This window comes from Lampetra fluviatilis, chromosome 43, assembly GCF_964198595.1.
Source record: "Lampetra fluviatilis chromosome 43, kcLamFluv1.1, whole genome shotgun sequence".
NCBI lineage: Eukaryota > Metazoa > Chordata > Hyperoartia > Petromyzontiformes > Petromyzontidae > Lampetra > Lampetra fluviatilis.
Genome location: NC_136317.1, coordinates 3,599,168 through 3,619,027, shown reverse-complemented (window position 1 = coordinate 3,619,027; position 19,860 = coordinate 3,599,168). Strand labels below are relative to the sequence as shown.

The following is a 19,860-nucleotide window of genomic DNA, read 5'->3' as shown; positions in this document are numbered from 1 at the left end:
GCATATCAGCCAAATGTCTCTAACTGTGGAGGGCAAAACCGGAAGACCCGGAGAAAAATCAACGTGACCACGGGAAGAGAGAGAGACACACACACAAATATACAGCAGGCGTCATAGTCGGGATCGAACCCACGACCTCCTTGTATACCAGGCGAGGCAGTTAACATCTCCTAGCCACCGTGATGGTGACGAGTGAGACACACAAACTCCATTTATACAGCAGCAGGCGTCAGAGTCGGGATCGAACCCACGACCTCCTTGTATACCAGGCGAGGCAGTTAACATCTCCTAGCCACCGTGATGGTGACGAGTGAGACACACAAACTCCATTTATACAGCAGCAGGCGTCAGAGTCGGGATCGAACCCACGACCTCCTTGTATACCAGGCGAGGCAGTTAACATCTCTCCCTATCTCATACACTGGTGGATGAGAGTCCACCTCGAGTCCACCACCACCTTGTCATACTCCACCGAGCACCTGCTGCATCGCAACCATCTCCGCAGGACACGTGATCGACGAGTCTGCTCAAGTAAACATCGGGTGGTCCTGATCTCTCTTAGCCAGGGGGTCGTGGTGGAAATACCACGTTCCTACAAAGTGGATCCGTCTGTTCTTTGGACAGGCGCTGTCAGCGTCCCACAAATTGGTCACGCATTTTAATGACCAACGTGAACCATTGGCTGAGTTGACTCCCAACGAGAATTTAAACTCGTAACTTTGCCAATTGTGAGGCCAATATACTGTGACATGGTTGGGGTCAAAATATATTCTCTGTGCTCAGTCAGTCTGCATGGCACTTAGTATACGCGTCACTCAGTATTCATGCCACTGAACCTGTGTGCCATTCAATCTGCGTGCTATTGAGTCTGTGTGCCACTGAACCTGTGTGCCATTCAATCTGCGTGCTATTGAGTCTGTGTGCCACTGAACCTGTGTGCCATTCAATCTGCGTGCTATTGAGTCTGTGTGCCACTGAACCTGTGTGCCATTCAATCTGCGTGCTATTGAGTCTGTGTGCCACTGAACCTGTGTGCCATTCAATCTGTGTGCTACTGAGTCTGTGTGCCACTGAACCTGTGTGCCATTCAATCTGCGTGCTATTGAGTCTGTGTGCCACTGAACCTGTGTGCCATTCAATCTGCGTGCTATTGAGTCTGTGTGCCACTGAACCTGTGTGCCATTCAATCTGTGTGCTACTGAGTCTGTGTGCCACTGAACCTGTGTGCCATTCAATCTGTGTGCTACTGAGTCTGTGTGCCACTGAACCTGTGTGCCATTCAATCTGTGTGCTATTGAGTCTGTGTGCCACTGAACCTGTGTGCCATTCAATCTGTGTGCTACTGAGTCTGTGTGCCACTGAACCTGTGTGCCATTCAATCTGCGTGCTATTGAGTCTGTGTGCCACTGAACCTGTGTGCCATTCAATCTGTGTGCTACTGAGTCTGTGTGCCACTGAACCTGTGTGCCATTCAATCTGTGTGCTATTGAGTCTGTGTGCCACTGAACCTGTGTGCCATTCAATCTGTGTGCTATTGAGTCTGTGTGCCACTGAACCTGTGTGCCATTCAATCTGTGTGCTACTGAGTCTGTGTGCCACTGAACCTGTGTGCCATTCAATCTGCGTGCTATTGAGTCTTCGTGCCACTGCATCTGCGTGCCTCTGAATCTACGCACCACTCACAGTCTTCATGCCACTGAGTCTGTGTACTACTGACATTGTGTGCCACTGAATTTGTGTGCCACTGAATCTATGCACCACTCAGTCTACACGCCACTCAGTCTTCATGCCACTGAACCTGCGCGCCACCGAATCAACGCGCCGCTGCTCAGTCTGCCGAATGGATTTCAGTGAAAACGTTTCGGCGGCTCTCTGCGCAAACCCACGATGGCAAATTAAATACTATAATTTGATACGTGTTGACACGCGGAGAGACGGAGTGCGGTTAGTTCTGCGTGTATCCACGCACTATGTTATTACTGGGCCCCATCGTTCTCACCCTCTTTCCTTTCTGCCTCCTCTCTTCATCTTGAGAATACAGAAACGGTCATTTACTTGACCGGTCATTTACAAAACGTTGTCAATCCACTGCTGGATGGAGGCCTCCCGCCACCTCCACCACCCACACCACGTGGGGCACGACGGTTGTGGGTTCTTACGGCGGTGCGCAATCCGTTGTGCCACCACCGCTCCATTACATACAACACCGTACCGAGCTAACGGTATTACTGGTAGGAACCTCCTGGTTACACCAGCCCACAGGGGATTATTGTGTCCGTCCGTCCGTCGTGCATCCAAAAATGGGAGGGGTGGGGCTGGGTGGAGAGGGGAGGGTGGGGAGGGACTGGGTGGAGAGGGTGGGGGAGGGGCTGGGTGGGGAGGGTAGGGTGGGGAGGGGCTGGGTGGGGAGGGTGGGGCTGGGTGGGGGGTGGGAGGGGTGGGGCTAGGTGGGGAGGGGCTGGTCACCCCGTGGTGCCCTTATAAAACTCAACGTTTAACCTACTCACGCCGGCTTGTGCCCGCCCTCACAGTCGGCCATATTTGCGGAATACACCACGCCGCCGTTGACCCTGGCCATTGACCGAGCAACCCAACGTTCCTACCAGCTCCCTCCGCAGGAATGTGTTAACTCGGTGGCGAGGAGATGTGATCTCTCTCGCCTGGTACGCAGGAGGGGCCTGGGTTCAATCCCAGACCCTGACGATGCCTGTCGTTGTAGATGATTGGAGGTTCACGTGTTCTCTCTCTCTATTCCCGTGGTGGTCACGTGGATTCTTCTCCGGATTCCTCCGGGTTTTGCCCGACGCGCTCAAATTATTGGGCTGCGACGATTAATTCCCACGGATGATGATGATGATGAATTATCTAAGCCAAATTTCACGTACGGCCAGGTCGCCTCTGAAAAAGAGCCACTAGCTAAGAGGGCTTTAACCGGTGAACAGAATCGTTTAGTTTGATGGGCAATTGGGAGAAGTGGAGATGCAGGGGTTAGCGCATCGCACGACGGCCCCAGTGGCTTTGCGTTCAATTCCCGGCTAACATCAGCGGCGAGTGATATGTGAAGTTGCCCCGGGCCTCCGTGCACTATCACCACAACTATACTGATCCACCGTGGTGAATTATGGTCAAAACAACCCCTCCCCCCCCCATGTCCGACGCGGCGTTGCGACTCCCTGATCCAATGGTGGATCTCACAAAGTGCACTTTTGTTAAAATTGAATTCAGAGGTATTATGTCGATAACGCCACGTTATTGTTAAACGGTTTTAAAACGTGATAATTGTTTTTTTACCCTTTTATCTGGCAACAAAACTGACACCTTTTTTACAAGGAGTCATGTTTGCATAGACCACAATACCTGCAGTCATAATGCAAACCAAAAACATAACTCTGATAATGTATGCACTGTCCTTGAAGTTGATTGGTCCACACCCGAGACAGCTTTCCTTAGAGCCTAGTCTCACATGGTGTTGGACCAGATGACGCCAAAAGACTTCTCGTAAAAAAGGTGTCAGTTTTGTTGCCAGATAAAGGGTAAAACAAAACAATTATCATATTCATCTTCTTGGTTATTTCGGTAAAGTCACGTAGAAGGGAAGTAATAAAATAATAAAAATAAAATATAATAAAATTATTCTCACGACGTTTCGGCCACAACGCAAGTAGCCGTCGCCTCGACAAACCTGGTTTTCACCTGAGGACGGCTACTTGCGTTGTGGCCGAAACGTCGTGAGAATAATTATATAATGTTTTATTTTTATTATTTTATTACTTCCCTTCTACGTGACTTTACCGAAAGAACCAAGAAGATGAATCCCTGCAGTCACGAAAGCTTTAAATCGAAAATTATCATATTTTTCTACTGGCAAATGAGGTTCCAATGGTTTTAAAACGATTTAAATAAACAGCGTTTTGGCTCACCAAGCTGGAAGGTTTGTGAGTTTAAATTTTGGTTTGGCTGTCAACTCAGCCCATCATCCCTTTCGGCTTGTAAAACGCGCACCACTTTGTGACAATTTAGCATATATTAACGCACAAGAACAGGACCAACAAATCTTATGAAAGGAATTTGATATAGCGGGTAACCTCCGACAGTTGCTCATGTGTCTGGTGACAGAACTGTCCTCTCCGTGAAAGTTTGGAATTTACACTCGGAGCATCCTTGGGCCACTTTGAAGCGAGAGACACTTTAACCGTTTTGACTTACAACGCAAACGAACACGCCTTAACCATTTATCTATATTTTATATTTGTTTTAAACTTTTTTTGTCCGTTGTACTTTCGATGTATTTTTTTTATTTTCGCCGCCGTTTTATTGCATGTTTTTTTATTCGTGCGTTTCACCCTCTGCTGTTTTCAAATGTCCACGCACGTTGTGGGACAACGGATGTTTTTACATCCCACATGAAAGTGTGTTTCCGGGAGATGCCGAGTGATATCATCATCTTCTTAGGTTTTTTTCGGTAAAGTCACGTAGAAAGTAAAATAAAATAAAAACAAAAATCACGACGTTTCGGAGGCAACACAAGTCTCCGTCATCAGGTGGGACCGTCACAGCCAGATTAGCTGTATCAAGTGAGGCAATGATTCAAGATGTAATCCCTTAAAAGCGAGTTGAGGGGGGAGGGAGAGGGAGGGGGGAGCTCATCAGACTATGGTAGCCAATGAATATAGATATCATCATCGTCGTAATTATTACAACTGTGAATAATTTTTAAACTGTAACACACACGCACACATCACACACACACACACGTTTCATTTACTCTCTGACTAATATAGGGACAATGATTCAAAGCAGTGAGAAATCAGGGACACGCGGAAAGGCAGCCAGAAGAAACGCCAACAATTGTACAGGCTCTATGAATCCTATTTTTGGGATGTTGGGCCATCTCATGGAACAGTTACTGTAAGTCTGTACCTCCATATAGTGCCGGATTAAGCTAGTGCGCGGCCTGTAGGATATGTTATAAAGGGGCCCTAAATAAATAAAAACACGTAAATATTAAAACACACATGTTTAACTTGCATAGTAAAGTTAGTGTAATTTTGTATTTGCTATACAGCCAGATAATACGACACATTGCTAACCTTAAATACCCAGTGGTTAATAAAGTTGAAAGCAGTTTATTACTATAGTAATAGAGCAAGTGCAGAATCACTGAACCGGAGTTGATAGCTTGAAAGCATTTAGCGCGGGGCCCTTGAAAGTGCGGGGCCTGTAGCATGTCTAGCTACTTGTGCTACTACGATAAGACTGGTCAACACACCTTTTCTGCAATAAGGCATTCCAACGGTTTTAAGGTAATTTTGGGGTGCTGATTCCAAATCTGGCATCAGTTTTTGTGATGGGTGGGACGCGTGGTGTGCAGGGTGCAGCAGGTAGTGGTGGGTGGGACGAGTGGTGTACAGGGTGGAGGAGGTGGTGATGGGTGGGACGAGTAGTGTGCAGGGTGGAGGAGGTGGTGATGGGTGGGACGAGAGGTGTGCAGGGTGGAGGAGGTGGTGATGGGTGGGACGAGTGGTGTGCAGGGTGGAGGAGGTGGTGGTGGGTGGGACGAGTGGTGTGCAGGGTGGAGGATGTGGTGATGGGTGGGACGAGTGGTGTGCAGGGTGGAGGAGGTGGTGGTGGGTGGGACGAGTGGTGTGCAGGGTGCAGGAGGTGGTGATGGGTGGGACGAGTGGTGTGCAGGGTGCAGGAGTCTGGTACCCAGCGTTCAGTGTGGATGCTTGACCGCCATCCCCTCCTATGCGCGGTGTTTTCCCCGCATCATGTGAAAACTTCACAAACTTTTCTCACAATAAGCGGCTGAATACCCCAGGCAGGACTATCTTGCACGAGAGAGGTGTTTTTCTTTCGTGTTGAGTTACGAAATAAAAAAACAACGACGCAACATCGTAGGAGTGATAATAATGATGATGATCGCTGTCTGGACGGAGCAAGCGACACGTCCAGGAATAATGACTCGGAAAATGAGAGAAGAACCGGGGCCAGGGGAGGGGGCCGTGGGTGGGGGCCAGGGGAGGGGGCCGTGGGTGGGGGCCAGGGGAGGAGGACGTGGGTGGGGGCCAGGGGAGGGGGGCAGGTGGTGGGAGCCGTGGGTGGGGGCAAGGGGAGGGGGCCGTGGGTGGGGGCTGAGGGTGGGAGCCGGGGGTGGGGGCCGGAGGTGGGGGCCGTGGGTGGGGGCAAGGGGAGGGAGCCAGGGGAGGGAGCCAGGGGAGGGGGCCGGGGGTAGGAGCCGGGGGTGGGGGCAGGTGGTGGGAGCCGTGGGTGGGGGCTGAGGGTGGGCCGGGGGTGGGGGCCAGGGAAGGGGGCCATGGGAGGGGGCCGGGGGTAGGAGCCGGGGGTGGGGGCCGGAGGTTGGGGCCGGTAATGAGAGCCGAGGGTGGGGGCCGGGGGTGGGTGTCGAGGGTGGGGGCCAGCGTGAGATGTGGGGGGGGGGGTGACACAAAACACCGCCCTCCCCCCCCACACATTCAACCCGTGACGTTCACCGCGTGTGATGCTCTAAACGGACACGTGCTCATCGCGTTCTGTATCAGCACTTGTGGTATTGAATGCGCGTTGCCAAACGATATGCAGCGCATACTAAAGACTGGCAGTGCGACACGCACTCACGCACTCACGCACGCGCATGCACTGACACGTACGGCAACGCACAAAGATGACCCGTGCAGCCTGCACGTGGCATTTGGGGCAAGGATCCCGTGCCGGCCGCCTTTGTCTCCCCCAGTGTTGCTGTTCGCTCACCGCACCGGGTTGAGTCAACGCAGAGAGACGCCCAGCGCCGGTTCAGATATCGCTCACGACCGGGGGATCCAACTCGGGTGGCTGGGTCCGTAGGGCAGTGCGCGAACTACTGCACCGATACTCTTGAATCCTCACTAAGGCGCACATACAGACACACACATGTACTGACCCCCCCTAATACGATATCAGCTCTATGCAGGATCGGTGGTACAGCGGTTAGCACACTCCAAACTGCGCTATGAGCCTAGCCACCTGCAATTCCCGACCACGGCTGACGCCAGTGATATCTAAACAGGTCTTGCACCCCACCCACCCCTTCTTCACCAACTCACGCTGACCAGCGTGGTGAAGTATGGTCAAAAAACAGTCCCCATGGCTGACAAGGCAAGTATGTACGTATGCTGGACTTCTTTCACACCTTCTTGGTTTCTTTCGGTAAAGTCACGTAGAAGGGAAATAATAAAAAAATAAAAATAAAACATAATAAAATAATTCTCACGACGTTTCGGCCACAACGCAAGCAGCCGTCCTCAGGTGAAGAACAGGTCTTTGAGAAAGACAGCGTCTGACAGACCTGATCTTCACCTGAAGACGGCTGCTTGCGTTGTGGCCGAAACGTCGTGAGAATTATTTTTATTACGTTTTATTTTTATTATTTTATTATTTCCATTCTACGTGACTTTACCGAAAGAACCAAGAAGATGAATCCCTGCAGTCACGAAAGAAGCTTTAAATCGAAATTCTTTCACACCGATTGTAGCCAACCGCGCTAATCAGAGGTGCGGGGGAAGAACAACAAACTGAGCACAAGAAGAAGTTCTGAAGAAATGAGTTTTCAATCTAGATGATGATTGAAAAGTGCGTAGCTCCATCGACTTCCTAATATCGGAAGGAAAGAACGTTCCAGACGGCCGCAGAAGCCCATCTGAAAGCGCCGCGTGATGCCAAAAGCCACTGCGGAGGTCTTTCATCCAGTGGCTATAAATGATAACTTCTTCATATTTTATCGCCTACAAAATTATTACTCAGTACCTATCAATAATACAAAGACAAATATCCCCCCCCCCCATAGGCGTGTAGAATGTAGGGGCAAGTGCACGCGTTAGTGAGCACCTATTAAGGCCGGCATGATTACGTGTAGAGGGGTGATGCGGCCAGCACCCCACGTGACCGCCTTTGTCTCCCCCGCACTGCGGAAGTTCCATGCCGTGCACCGAGAGCTCATTGAAGGCTGGGATCCACCTCGGAAACGCCTCGGACTCCTTGCGATATTCCTCGCCACTCGTGTGAACAGCGCAGGGAGTTGAACTCAGGTGGCCGGGTTCGATGGCACGGTGCGCTTCACCGCGGCACCACTGAACCCCACGCGCGCCACCAGCGCATGCGATGGACATTTGTGAAAGAAAGAGCTTCATAGCTCATCGGATTCCTCCAGTATAAATGTTCTTCTTCAAATTAATAGGAAGGTTTCTCAGACAGTGTGTGGGGCTGTGTGGGGAGCGGTGGTGTAGTGGTTAGCGCGTTTCGCTACGAACCCGGTCACTCGAGTTCGATTCCCGCTCACGGCCAACACCGATTATTTAAACCGGTCCTGGGCCTCCCCTAGGTCGACTCAGCCTCAAACGAGTATCGGGTGCGGTGTGTAAACATCGCCACTGGGGAAACAAAGGCGGCCGGGCGTGGTGTTGGCCACCCACCCCATCGTGCGCCGTGCCGGCCTTCAAAGGTGCTCGCTAGCGGCACTTGTCCCAGCAGTCTGTTGCAGGCTACACGGGGCATCTTTGTCTTTGGGGTTGCACATAACACATATCGCACATCATAAAGATATACGATTCGTGGAATATTACAGACGACGCGCAAAGAGATTTAGGTCCCCGGGGTATAATATGTGCCCCGTTTTCACGCGTTTAGCGCAAAATATTTGCAACATTCCCATCACACGCGGCCATGCCCGCTCAGACAAATGGCTTTTCACGTCGCAATGTTTGGCGGCCGGGCAGACAGCACGGCTGGTTTAATTAAATCTAAAATCTGAAATGTCATCCAACCCATAATAATAACAATAATCATAAAAAAATTAAACACCGAGTTTTTAGGCGTTTAAAAAAAAGAAAAATTCAATTAACGCGCCCGCTATGCACGTATCGCCTCCGAAAGTAGTTCGATCATCTTATCCAACGTCGCTGGCGCAATGTGTACATGACAGAGTGCCTGGACCTATTTTGAGCATGTAATTACGCAATAAATGACCGAGTTGCTTCTCAGCTGATGGGAGTGGCAGCGCTCCCAATCATGCGATTCTGAGTTATAATTCTGGCCAAGGACAACATTAGCCCCATTGCCATTTTCATCATAATCATCATTATCATAATTAACACTATGAACTATATAATCATTTGTCATAGTTGTGATCGTAATTTGTCACGATCATCATCAGTATCGTCGCCATGCCATTATTGTCAGTGTCGTCATTTGCCGTCGATGTCATCATCATCACCACCACCATCATCACTGTCAACCTAATCATTATCATCACCATCATTGTCAACCTAATCATCATCATCACCATCATTGTCAACCTAATCATCATCATCACCACCATCATCACTGCGAACCTAATCATCATCATCACCATCATTGTCAACCTAATCATCATCATTATCATCACCATCATTGTCAACCTAATCATCATCATCACCACCATCATTGTCAACCTAATCATCATCATCATCATCATCACCATCATCATTGTCAACCTAATCACCATCATCACCACCATCATTGTCAACCTAATCATCATCATCACCACCATCATCATTGTCAACCTAATCATCATCATCACCACCACCATCATTGTCAACCTAATCATCATCACCACCATCGTTGTCAACCTAATCACCATCATCACCATTATCATCCGTCATCGTCGAGAAATCAATCACCATCGTAAACAAAACAAAAAACCGCCCAATGCAAATGGCATTGCCCAAATGCTTAAAATTCAATGAAGTTCAACTCCTCCCTGGGGACCAGCTGTCACGGGAGAGCCGCTATCTTACTTGACGACTTGGCAGCATCCTCCTGAAGAGAGGCTCGAGACACGAGGCTACCCTTGGCTAGCACATCGCAGAATCAAATAAAAAAAAGACACCAATCAATTTAATCACCTCCAGAATTATGTCGCAGCGTTTCGGAATGCGGATTTTATGTCCGGTTTGGGGTTCGGCGTAATATGCTACTGAGTTTATAGGATCGCGTGATAGTAAGTCAAGCTTCATTGGCGCGCACGCGCGCGCGTGTGTGTGTGTGTGCAGAGGTATCACTTTAAAGGTTACATTTGATGAGTGCACAGTCACAATTTTATATGCGAGTCTTGCAAAAGCGAGAGTCATTTTTTGTTCTTTCCCGAGCCACATTTATACGTGCCGAGTAATTTTGTCGTAATTCGCTGTTATGAGTCTGAGCGCGAGAAAGAGATATACTTGACCGTTCCTATGATTTCACGGCACTGCTCCTTTGATTTCACGTCACTGTGCATTTGATTTCACGTGACTTCCTTTGATTTCACGTGAGCCTTTAAACGGAGATTTTTTTCTTCGGTTAAAAAAGTTTGTTGGAATTTTTAAATCAAATAACAATTTTAGTTTTTAATATCGCCACGCCGATTGCACATCAATTGTGATATCGGCTTTTGTACACGGTGACTCATGAATACGGATTATCTCCCATGACGGGGAATTTCTCACAACATCAAGTCAAATGTAATTGATGAAACCATTAAATGGTCTAACTTACCAAAACCTTTGACCATGCTCTTAATCCACGCAGATGAATGATCCATTCTTTTCGTGCGTGTGCCAAAATAATATGCCCTCAGTTGGACTCAAAATAATTAAGTCATCATCATCATCATCATTTAGCCACGGTCAATACGCTGCTACTGCTGGTGATGCTGGTGTTGGCGATGGTTATGATCGTGTCATTGACTTTAATAATGGTGTTAGTGATGGCGATGATGGTGCTGATGATGCCGGTGGTGGTGGTGGCGATGATGGTGGCGGTGGTGGCAATTCTGCGGGTGGCGGCGATGGCGATGCTTGCTGGCGCTTGTGAACACGAACCAGACAGCAGTTAATTACAAGCCAGGCAGGGAGGATGGATGGGGGGCAGCGTGGAAGGTTGTGATGGTGGTGGGGGAAGTGGTGGTTATATTGGGGTGGGCCAAAAGGTGGGTTTTACATGAGGCCATTCTGCAGGTTGGCCATAAATACGCGGGCCGAGACAGGCAGGCAGCGCACTGCGCGGAATGAATATTGATTTATCTGAGAGCCCTTATGGGGATCCTGCGTCTCGCAAGTCTGCGAGGGGCGTGCGAGGTGAGAGCGGTAATTGTCAGAAGGGGGAGGCGAGGAGGGTTAGAGGGGAGCGAGTGATGGCGAGCGTGGTGGGGTGGGGGGCTCGAGAGCTCTGTCAGCTACGAGTCGGGAATGAAGCGTGGTAATTAACGGAAGTTCATTACAAGCGGAAAATAAACACCGCCCTCACCGCCACCACCACCGCCGTTGCCACCGCCCCACCGCCCACCGCCACCGCTCACCACCACCGCCGTTGCCACTGTCCCACCGCCCACCGCCACCGCTCACCACCACCGCCGGTTTCGTTAGCCAGCGTCTGGCCTCGGTATCTGCCTGCGAGGGAGCCTCCATCCACGCTGGCGGGCACCGTGTGCCAGTTGGGTGCTCATTCCACATTGCCATGGCGCGCGCGCCGGAGGTGGCTTTCTAATGAGAAGGGGAGGAAGGCGTCTTGTGAAACGAGGGTTGGGGAGGGGTCGACCACGACGAACGTGAACTTTGTAACTTTACCGAGGGCATTCGTGCAGGGGGAGATGCCTCTGTTGTTGTTGTTGTCGCCGACTGTCTGTGTCGGGTCGAACGATCGAGTGGCGGTGGCCGGTGCTTTCAGACCGCGCTCGCTTTTGCGGCCGTCTGGAACGCGCTCTTGCTTCCGATGTCAGGAAGCAACTGGGAGCTGTGATGCACTTTCAAATCGTCGTCCAGATTGTAAACTGATTTCTTTACAATGAGATTTCATGTCGCAGAGCTGCTGTTCGTGTTTAGTTTGCTGTCCTTCGAACGTAATAACCTCCCATTAGCACGTCCGGTGCGAAATAAGTTCAACATAGGTACATACACAACAACAACAACAACATGCGTGCATACACAACAACAACAACAAAATACGTACATACACAACAACAATAACATGCGCCATTCGTCACGAAGTGGCGGTTATGTCACCACGGTGCTTGTGCCAGGATAGGTGCAGTTTGAGGCCACGTGAAGTGTCGAAGGCTCGCTGACAGGACGTCACGGGGTAGAGAGAGAGAGAGTGCCATGGGGTTTTCTGACTTTGATGACTGGCAGATGCACAAAGACAAAGATCCCCCGTATAGCCTTCACAGACTGTTGGGGCAAGTGCTGTTAGCGAGCACCTATGAAAGCCGGCACGGCACACGAGGGGTGGGAGGCCAGCACCACACCCGACCGCCTTTGTCTCCCCACTGGCGATGTTTACACACCGCACCAAGGTACTCATTTGAGGCTGAGTCGACCTAGGGGAGGCCCAGGACCGGTTCAAATAATCGTCACCGGTGTTGGCCGTGGGCGGGAATCGAACTCGGGTGTCCAGGTTCGTAGTGCAGCGTAGGGCTAACTGTGACACTACCGCTCCCCTTACACACACACAGACACGTGCACGCACGCACTCACCAGTTTATAACAGAGCAATTTGCAGGGTTTGCTGATTTTATGGCTATAAGTGCAAATTGCATAAAATAAAATAAAAATTATAATAATTTAAACCTGTAAACAAGATAATAAATAACGTAAAAAAAATTGATTTTGTTGTCTGAAGTCATAGAACTTTTTTTTAACGGCAATATAATTGCACAGGTCCACGCCCACCTCCGTGAATTGCCGAGTGAAAGCACAATAGGTAGGCTCGCGGGCACGCGCAGACGTGTGCACGGGGGATGTATCTTCAGAACGATGATCTGCCTTGGTCTACCCACTGCTGGATAAAGGTCTCCCCTCCATCGTCCCGTAATCGCACGATCCACCTCCCGCGCACAAAGCTGGGGCTTTGCCGATCGCTCCATCTCCGCTGGAGACGCCCTCTCGGGACGCGTTCCCTCACTTAGCCGCCATTCGCTCACCACTCTCGTGCGTCGCATTTAAGGCTGAGTTGACCTAGGGGAGGCCCAAGACCGGTTCAGGTATTCGTCACTGATGATGTAAGCCGTGAGCGGGATTTGAACTCGGGTCACTGGGTTCATAGGGCAGTGCGCTAACGACGACACTGACGCTCTCCAAACTACAGTCAATATCACCAGCAGCACCACAACCACAACCATTATTATTTGGTTCTTTCGGTTAAGTCACGTCTAAAGATAAAATAATAAATTAAATAATAGAATACGACGTTTCGATTGCAACACAAGCAATCATTTTTTTTTTTAGACGTGACTTAACACAACCATTATCTACTAACAAGTTGTATCACCACCAATATCGCGACCACCAAAACCACCATCAAGGCCTCTCTACATGACCAACACTACTACCGCCACCATCATCATCCTCGTCCAATATCACTACCACCACTACTACCACCATCACCACTAAAACTACCACCACCATCATCATCATCACCCAATATCACTACCACCACTACAACTACCAACATCCACCCCTAAAACTACCACCACCACCATCATCATCATCATCACCTAATATCACTACCACCACTACAACTACCAACATCCACCCCTAAAACTACCACCACCACCATCATCATCATCATCACCCAATATCACTACCACCACTACAACTTCCAACATCCACCCCTAAAACTACCACCACCACCATCATCATCATCATCACCCAATATCACTACCACCACTACAACTACCAACATCCACCCCTAAAACTACTACCACCACCATCATCATCACCCAATATCACTACCACCACCCAGGGCCGATACAAGGCGTGGGGGGCTTTAGGGGCTGCAGATGAAGTGAGAAGTGATTTAATTTGTGAATGCTGAATTTTATTTGTTATTGTAAAAATAAATTTTCTTTTTCTTAAACTTTGTTTTTCTTTTGAAAATATTACCGGGGACCTCACAGTACCTGTAGCCCAGAGGCCTACACAATATCAATCCAGCCCTGCCAATACCACCATTATCATCATCACCACCCAATATCACTACCACCACTACTACTACTACCACCATCCCCTCCATTACCATCATCATCAACCTCCTCCTCCACCAACGCAACACCAATGCCACCACCATGACATAATTAAAAGCGATACAAATCTCAACATCGTCGCCACCACCACCACCACCACCGCCGCCGCCACATCTATAACCACGAACCATCAAGAGCACCAGCAACACCACAACCACCAAATCGACCCACCATCACCACCACCACCAACAGCACCACCGTCGTCACCCAACCAACCACCCACCCCCCCCCGTGACGATACCTTTGCCCTCACCGCGCTGTCGTTAATCAGACTGTGGTCAATACATCCTCAGACACCCCCCCCCCAACACCCTTTTACGTTTTCGAGCCCTGCTCGCTTCGGAGACCTCAGTGAGCCGTGCGGGAAGGGACCACGCACACACCGCGACGGCGGCCCTTTGCTTGATCCACTGCTGGATGAGGGCCTCACAACCCCTCCTCCCCCCCCCCCCCCGGTTATTGGGCAATACCTCACATACCTCACAGGACGTTGATCAGTGTGGGCTGGCCAAGGTGGGGGAGCTCAGAGACGGCGGGGAAAGGCCGGTCCAGGTGTCTTGTGACCCCAATTTAAGTCTCTGCAACCAAATGTATATATTTTAAAGAAAATAAGTTATCTTCTTGGTTCTTTCGGTAAAGTCGCGTAGAAGGGAAATAATAAAATAATAAAAATTAAACATAATAAAATACAATTCTCACGACGTTTTGGCCACAACACAAGCAGCCGTCCTTGCGTTGTGGCCGAAACGTCGTGAGAATTGTATTTTATAATGTTTTATTTTTATTATTTTATTATTTCCCTTCTACGTGACTTTACCGAAAGAACCAAGAAGATGAATCCCTGCAGTCACGAAAGCTTTAAATCGAAAAATAAGCTATGTTAATTTAAAACAGAAATTAATGTGCAAAGGAAGCAACAACAATGTTAGGGGTCAATTAATTGTAGGGGGGGGGCGGGTCACAATACATCCGGACCACTGCCCTACAAATGACAGCGGATTTCTACTGCACTGCCCTCTGTTGCCCACAGCAGCGGCAGCAGCAGCAGCAGCCGACAGCAACACGTCCGTGCATGATGGTTGATGGTGGTGGTCGCAAGCGCAAGCGGCGCCTGCCCCAGCATCCGAGGCCTGCTTGGATCGGGCTCATTCATTCATCCCCGGCACCTCCGATTGGCACGGTCGGCCACGCACGGTGCGAAAGAAGTTCAACGCGCGTGCGCACATCTCACGGTTTCACGGATGGGTTGGTTGAGGTCACGGGTTATCCACCACAGGGTCACAGCCACTCGAGAGCAATGACGGAATGCCAGCGCAGGCGGCCACTCCGCTGCACGTGACTGCTGCCTGTCGCCCAGCGCCGTGTGGAGGTGGCAGTGACGGGGGTTAGTGGATCACCGCACGCAGATGTCGCGCGAAGCTCACGTTCGTTCTACCCCGTGGGTCGTCGAGGAGTAAGTCCGTACCCCTGGCTCGCCAGGTGAATGCGGGTAAGGCGAAGCAATGTGAACTCGGTTCACTTGTTCCGTCTGTATGGGGATCGAGTGTTTCGCCCTCGCGTGAGTTTTCTCCCGCTGCTCCGGCCTCTTCCCATACGTGTAAACGCTCGTTCATTGTCCGATACACACACAACAAAAAAACCCGGCCCCTTTAACGCGTTGCAGCACTTTCGCGACCGATAATATCGATGAAAGAGGTTGTTGGGTTAGTTCGCGTGAATATTAATGTGTCGTTAAACCCGCCAACACCCGATACACAATCCAAGGCCGTGTTTAATGGCACATTTATATTTACCCGATATGTTGACGCGATCTCGTCTAACAACACCCTCTAGCACGGCATAACACCGACACGCACAGAGGACCGCAGAGCTTTGGGCAGGTGTGGGGGGTGTGGTGTGTATGGGGGAGGTGTGGGGGGGGTGTGTGGGGAGTGGAGGGGGGGTGTGGGGGAGGTGAGGGGTGTGTGACGGTATATGGGGGTGTGTGGGGAGGTGTGTGGGGGAGGTGGGGGTATGGGAGAGGTGGGGGGGTGTGGGGTGTGTGTGTGGGGGGGGTGTGGGTTGTGTGGGGAGTGGGGGATGGTGGGGGGTGTGTGGGGGAGGTAGGGGGTGTGGGGGAGGTGGGGGTGTGTGGGGGTGTGTGGAGTGTGTGTGGGGGAGGTGGGGAAGGTGGAGGGGGTGTGGGGGAGGTGTGGGGGGTGCGGGAGGTGTGGGGGTGTGGGGGGGGCTCATATATATATATGGGGGGTGGGGGGAACGGAGGAAGTAGGCAGCATTCTAAACTAAACCATTGTTGTTGTATTTTACCAGGTAAGGCCCCACTGAGCTGCATAGTTTATTTTTCTTTCAGAAGCGACCTGGCCTATCGCAAATGCGAGCTCAAAGAAGTGGGCTTGTCACGCGGAAACGGAGAGCTGCCAAAATAGTCTCCACGCGTGACGATGCTTCTAAAGGTGGAGGGGACAACCGGAGGACCCGGAGAGGAAAATCCACGCGACCACGGGGAGAGAGAGAGACACGCAAACTCCAAATATACAGCAGGCGTCGGCAGGGTCGGGATAAAACCCACAACCTCATGGTAACCAGGCGAGGTAGTTAACATTTCACCACGCGAAGAGAAAGACACGCAAACTCCAAATATACAGCAGGCGTCGGCAGGGTCGGGATAAAACCCATAACCTCCTGTAAACCAGGCGAGGTAGTTAACATCTTACCACGCGAAGAGAAAGACACGCAAACTCCAAATATACAGCAGGCGTCGGCAGGGTCGGGATAAAACCCATAACCTCATGTAAACCAGGCGAGGTAGTTAACATCTTACCACGCGAAGAGAAAGACACGCAAACTCCAAATATACAGCAGGCACCGGCAGGGTCGGGATCGAACCCACGACCTCCTGCACACCAGGCGAGGTAGTAAACATTTCACCACGGGGAGAAAGAGACACGCAAACTCCAAATATACTACGGCAGGCGTCGTCAGGGTCGGGATCGAACCCACGACCTCCTGTACACCAGGCGAGGTAGTTAACATTTCACCACGGGGAGAGAGAGAGACGCAAACTCCAAATATACTACGGCAGGCGTCGTCAGGGTCGGGATCGAACCCACGATCTCCTGCACACCAGGCGAGGTAGTTAACATCTCACCACGGGGAGAGAGAGAGAGACACGCAAACTCCAAATATACTACGGCAGGCATCGTCAGAATCGGGATCGAACCCACGACCTCCTGCACACCAGGCGATGTAGTTAACATCTTGGAGATGTGGTGTGTGGATGTGGCTGCCGCTGTGATCGTCCACTGCGTAATGGGAGTGGACAAAGAACGAGCCGAGCTCGCGTAGCCGGGCAGGGGACGAAACCGCGGGTGGCATCGCCAGACCACGCGAAAGAGAAGACGCTGACGAGAGCTTGACGTAGCCGTCATCCAGCAGTGGATGGACCGTGGCTGACGATGACGACGGCGGTGGTGATGATCACACCCTCCGATCTGCCCGCGCCTCCGATCAGCACGGTCGGATACGTACGGCGCGAAAGAAGTTCGACGCACGCGAGACGCCGTCGAAGCTGATTTTTTTTTTTTAGCCTGCGTCCGCGCGGTTCGGCGAAACGTAAAAACAAAAAAAAAATCCCCGCACCCGGCACACCACATCGAGCACAGCCCTCGCTGCAGGCCGCGGTCACCGGTCGCGGATGACATCGGCGGCTCAGTTAGATTTGCGTCTGAGCCTGAAGCCCTCCTCCGATCGGTCAATTTCCGCTCCCCGCCGGCCAAACGTGGGCCAGGAATTCAGCGAGACGCGACAGGCCTCGGCCAAGCGAGAGGGGACGCGACGTCGACTCGATTGGGAATCGTCGGTAGTGTCGTGGTTGTTGTTGTTGTTTGTGTGTTCTCACCGGAAGGAATCCGATGAACGTCGAGGGCTCCTTTGTCACACGATGGAACTACAGCGCGCGCGCGCTCACCCAGCCGCTCGCTGTCTTCAGATGAGGTGCTGCTGGTTTGACAACAAAGACAACAGTTTGAGCCAGAGGGTCAACACAATGAGAAATACAAAGACCAAAGATCGTCTCCCCTCCCGCCGCCGCAGCCGCAGCCTATAGCCTTAACAAGAGAGACTTAAAAACTCACCTCTACAACCACGTGCTTTCGAGCGACTCTGAGCTTGGCTCCGCGCCTCTGAGTTGCGGCCACTACGTTTGCAAATTTTGCGCGCGTTACAAATTGAACTATTATTATAATTAGAATGTTTTTACTTAAACTTTCGTGACAGCAGGAATTCATATTCTTGGTTCTTTCGGTAAAGTCACGTCGATAGGAAAATAGAAAAGTTTCAATTAAAAATAATAAATGTTAAATAATTAAAGCAAAAAGCCCACACTGTAACAGACTGTTGGGACAAGTGCTGTTAGCGAGCAGCACCTATGAAGGCCGGCACGGCACACCGAGGAATGGGTGACCAGCACCACGCCCGGCCGCCTTTGTTTCCCCAGTGGCGAGGTTCACACACCGCACCAGGGTACTCATTTGAGGCTGAGTCGACCTAGGAGAGGCCCAGGACCAGTTCAAATAATCGTCACTGGTGTTGGCCGTGAGCGGGAATCGAACTCAGATCGCCGGGTTCGTAGCGCAGCGCGCTAATCGCTGTGTGTGTTCGACTGCACGTATCGATAGTTTAATTGTAATGTGCACTTTTATTACGAGGCTGTGTGGTTGTTGTCTTGGTGGGGTCCGGGACTGTTGTTGTTGTTGTTGTTTTGTTGCCTTGTCCAAGGTTGCGTTTAGTGTGGCAAAATCGACAGGAATTTACGTACTTATGCAATTTTAACTTAAATACTTTGTATATTTATTTAGCGTGACTTGTTTACCTCTCCTATACTTAGCACCCCTGTCGTATTTTTGTTTTCACTGTTTGCTGTTGTAACCTTCTGACCCGCTCCTACTGGAACGCCTGTGAGAAAGCAAAGAGCTTCATAGATCATCGGATTCCTCCTCCACGGCAAGTGAAGATTCTGACATCACATCGTGGAGCTGCGGTGGAACGGCTAACGCGCCGACTTCAAAGTTCATGTATTAGGTATTGCCCTGTGAGCCATTCGGCTCTTGAATCGGGTGCAACCGCAACAAACAAAAAACTAAAACATGAACAAGAAAACATCTTGTAGTGAATATGTGACTAAGTGCAAACAGAAAATCCAAGAAAAGACCGCAAAATATTGCAGAAAAAGCACCGTACACCAACACTGTGTGCAAATATCCCAGTGGGATGCAAGTAAAACTACAACCACAAGACAACTTAGATTAAGGCCATCAGTCTAATTCTGTACTACAACAAACAAACATGGCCAAACCAATACACTTTTAGAAAATCACCAAAATAAAGCCATAAAAGCAATGAAACAGTGGTCATAGGAACTGTGACCGAATTTTCACAATAAACCACGTAAACTTGCGCTCCCAAGCCAAGCCCGCCTGAGTTCGACGCCGGACCGAGGCTAACATCAGCGGCGAGTGACACCTGAATCGGTCCTGGGACTCCCCTTTAAGCGACACCGCAACTGACCAGCGTGGTGAAGTATGGACAGACCGCCCACCCTCCCGTGACCGACACAGCGTGGGGAGAACCATCGTCCAGAAGCGGATGAAAATGATTCGAGTGATGTATTGTTAATGCGGTGGATGTGCATGTTGATTAAACACACTTATCGACAGACCAGTCCCAGCCATTGATGTTTCCCAATTGTTAAATCATGCATTTCTGAGCCTGTCCTGAGCTTCCCCCCTTTAGGT

General features: G+C 50.5%; 1 long non-coding RNA gene across 1 annotated transcript in view; it reads right to left on the bottom strand.

The window, feature by feature from the left end:
• The window catches only part of LOC144947027 (uncharacterized), a 93,966-nt gene extending 75,927 nt beyond the window's left edge, over positions 1-18,039 (bottom strand). The window contains exon 1 of the long non-coding RNA XR_013639962.1: positions 17,967-18,039. This is a non-coding gene — a long non-coding RNA (uncharacterized LOC144947027). The remainder of the gene's footprint in view (positions 1-17,966) is intronic.
• Between the last annotated feature and the right edge of the window lie 1,821 nt (positions 18,040-19,860).